This window comes from Salvia splendens, chromosome 12 (genome assembly GCF_004379255.2).
Source record: "Salvia splendens isolate huo1 chromosome 12, SspV2, whole genome shotgun sequence".
In the NCBI taxonomy this organism is placed as follows: domain Eukaryota; kingdom Viridiplantae; phylum Streptophyta; class Magnoliopsida; order Lamiales; family Lamiaceae; genus Salvia; species Salvia splendens.
Genome location: NC_056043.1, coordinates 11,224,355 through 11,228,832, shown reverse-complemented (window position 1 = coordinate 11,228,832; position 4,478 = coordinate 11,224,355).

Sequence of the window (4,478 nt, the reverse complement as noted above, 5' to 3'; positions counted from 1 at the left end):
GATGGAATCGAATTGGAGCTCAATTCTCATGGTAGGATACCAAACAAGATAATTCTATTGTTCGACCGAATTTGAAAGGTCCACACATCCATGGATAATGACTTATAGGGTTGAGAAAAAGAATGATCAGTTGCATGAGTATTGAGAAATGTAGGCAATTGTCACAAAATGGTACTGATCATGGTTCAACGAAAATCATAATATGGAATAGTAGAATCACATCAATGGGTTCATAAGTTTGTGAAAGGCAACCAAAGTCAAAGGGGCTTTCGAAAACAATCAAGTGGATTAAGTTTGTCAATGCAAGGTATAAAATGTAGGCTTTAACTTCGCGTTGTAGAAAGAAGTGTTCTAATATTGAAAGGATACACATAGTGGAACTGAACCAAAAAGAATTTCACTGTGTAAGAAAGAACTTGACACAGACATGGTGACAAAATGAAAAACTAAACAAAAGCTCAAAGAAGAATAGCCCATAGAAAACATGTTTGCGAAACCTGATTATATTGAAGGACATAACTGCAAGCAGCCTTAGGAATGAAGTTCAATAGCAAAGGCTCACAAAGTCAAAGTATGGTCCGTATAAATAATAGGTCAAAGAAGACTACAATCAACCCAAGATTCCAAAGTTATGAAGGCAACACCACTTTCCAAGAACTGAAAATGAGTTATGACCCAATGGAAGAAAAGAAACATTATGCATCACTTACAAGGGGTGAATGGAACAAGTTGTTAAACCGACAAGGGCTCACGGCTATTTGAAAGGTCCTAAAAGATAACTTCTTAGAATCCAAGTAAGAACTGTTGATTAGAATAGTTTGTTCTAGCTATTAAAGTCGCACCCCTCGTTCATCTTTCGCAAGCCGAAACTGGTAACATCACTCTAAGAACCGTGGATTCCGCGCTGAGATTCTTCGTGTCATTGCCACTAATAATGGTAGTCGGAATCTACATCTTCGTAATATCCTTTGCATGTCATACTGACTATCCTCGTAGGAAATTGTTATCATCCTCGTGCTCCTTAGTAGGGTATGAAGATCATCTCCATCGTGTTGCCACTTACGCAAGATTACACTATACTAATTTAAATCGCGAGTATGATCGCTCATCGTTGCATGAAAATATCTTTTAGTATCGGTTCTTCTTGTCTCACACCTTGACTTAAGCATTTGCCTCAACTCTCATATTCTCGTACGTTTCATTGCTTGGAACAGCAATAGTTAAGTTTTCAACTTAGAACTACGATTCGCGTGGTCAACTAGGCTGATGTTTTAGGTACTCTAAGTTCACAACACAATTCATCATCTCATATATCATCATCTACCACAATTTACGTCATTCATACCTCAAGATAAACACACCACATTTTCACATTCCATAGCAAAACACTTTCGAACTTCACAATTATATTCAAAACTTTAGAAACAAAATTTCTTTAAACTTTCACATGTTCCCAAATTTTTTTTCCACATCTCACTTTTAAAGTAAAAGCTTTGACTCAAACTAAAACATACTTTTGCATCAACTTTCATCATGCGTATAAAACACTTCATAGAACAACGCATCATATTTCACACCTCATAACATACATAACATCACACTTTCGTAGCTAAATTTTCCAAACGAAAAGTTAATTATAATTTTTTTTTCGAAACTCAAAATTTTTTTGAACCATTCATAAACACAACATTTTCCGTTGATCAATAAATTTTTCCAAAAGAAAGAACTAACATGTTTTTATTTAAAGTTCAAAGATGTTTTTTTTCAAAAATTACGACAACTTTCCACAACATAAACATTTTTCCTTAATCAAACTCCACTAGAACAAATAGTCATTAATATTGCAAAACATCAATCACAAAATCCTTTTCCATTTTTTTTTACATGTCAAACACCATGCATATCTTTCAAAACTTATAACACATTTGCATTCCAAACAAAACACTCATGCACTTCACATATATGTTTTAAACAACATTTTTAGATTACTCATTTTTTTTTTCAAAAATTTCAACATTCTCAAAACAACTCGTCAATTTCCACCTTTCATGTAAAACACGCCATCTTCCTATGTTCACATGCTTACGTCATAACAATTTCACACACATAGCACATATTTAAGTCATCATGCCAATCATGCTCATGTCTCACATAATCATACCATAACAATATTACATTCACACATACAACACGTGCTTAGATCATCTTGCCAACCATGCTCATACTCCACATAATCATACTATCACAATATCGTATTCACATATCCATAACACGTGGTTTAATTATCATGTCATTCATACTCGTATTCCACGTAATCATACTATCACAACGTCATATTCACACACATAATACATGCTTAGATTATCGTAGCAGTCATGCTCACATAGTCATCCCATCACAACTCATCCTCATGCATATCGTTCATTCACATGTATAAACTTGTCAATCGTCATATCATATAGTCATCCATTTCATGCATCTATCTCACATGCTTTCAACAAATAAAACATACCTCACTTTCATTGGTTGAGCGTGATGCTGTGGATGTTGAGCCTTCATGACACTACTAGTCAATAAGGGTTCACTAATCTAGACTTAAGATAAAAGAAGACTCTCGGACCAGAGCGCAACCTGGCTCTGATACCACTCTGTCACGACCGCCCATACTAGGGTTGCTACAAATACGACGATCGCGACCAAACATGCAAAGGTAGACTTTTATTGAAAACTTAATTAACTTAAAGGATGAAGAAAATATTTTCTTTTTGTTTTAAAGAAGCTTAAAGCTATAACTTTGCTATTAAATAAAACAACATATGATAAACACTTTTAAAAGAAGCAGCGGAGAAAATAGTTATTTAAAACCCAATCAACTTCTAAGAAAAACATGTAGTCTAACTCACGTGAAAGACATCATTTTTAGACAATAATGTAAATAGACGTTTAAAACCTAACACGACCAAAACATGCTCAACATAGTACGAAAAGATTTAAGTATTGAAACATGATTCAAAAATATAGTAGCGGAAATAAGGTTCAAAGGGAGAGTCAAGGATCACGCCTATATATGAAGACACGACGCATCCTAAGGCTAGCTCAACATCCTCCGCAACATCCTGCTCAACCTGCACATAAGAAAATAATATGCAGGGCTGAGTGCTTGATGTACTCAATGGGCTCATGCCGAAAACATTTTAATAAGTTATGTCATCCATACCAGTGATCTCGAGTTTTATATAGTAAGAAATGTCACGAGAAACACAAAAATTCAAGTCTGGCCAGACAATTTATCTCCCCACTTTTCACATCAATCCATCAATCACATCACGGTGCGACGAAAGTGTGGCCACACTATTCTCCCACGAGACCGGCCGACTTGCAAGGACGGCTCACGATCCCACCAGTGTACACAGCCTGATAGGGTTTACGGCCCTACTCAGACCCGAATTCGTTTCACAACACAGCCATATAGCCTAACGGAGTGAACTCATACGAACTAGGCATCAGGCACACAATCTCATAATAAAAACAACATGGCATGACATAACAGTTAAACCACCCTTATATCACCACATAATAATTTTCGGAAAAGTTAAGAGGTTTGAAAAGAAAAGCCCACCTCGTTCGCTTAACAATTCAATTCCAACTTATGAAACTTTCGTTCCTCGAGCTCACGTATACTCAATCACCCTTGCCAACGACAACACAATCAGTTTTTTATAAACTTATATTTTCATGCATGTCCTATTGTTCCTTTTTATCATTCTCTTACCCATCCCAACATTCACCAACACAAGAAAGACATATCATAACGCTTTTCTCAATGAGTCACACATAATCACGTCATAAAACACTTTCTCAAACCATACGTGCATCATATAACTCATCAAAACTTAGCACAAATGATATTTTCGTAGAACAACAAAACTGGCAGAACTGCGCGGTTGATTTGTAAAAATCACCAAAATTTCATCCGACCTCATATGAAGCTAAATTTTGGTCACAACATAGTAGACACATTAAAGTTCATCCAGGTAAAGTTTCACACTCAAATCATGTCGTTTGTTCAGTCAAAACATTAATACAACACTCTGGTCGGAATATAAAAATTCTGGCTACATTGCGCAGTTCATTTCAAAAATTCACCATAAATTCATACGATGTCAAATGAGGCTGAAATTTTTACAAGACTCAGAAGACAATTCAAATTTTCACATAGTTCAAGAATCACATCAAACGGAGGTCATTTAGTTGGTCAAACAGAATACGAAACTTTCTAGTCGAGAACATACTTTCTGGCAGAATTGCGCAGTCGACTTCACACATTTTTCAAAAATTCATTTTTCCACAAAACGGGCTGAAATTTACACGAGACACAGAAAACACCTTGAAATTTACTCAGTAAAAGTTTCATATGAAAATTCGGCCGTTTGATAGGTCAATTACTCATCAGAAGCTACTGGTCAAACATCACAGAT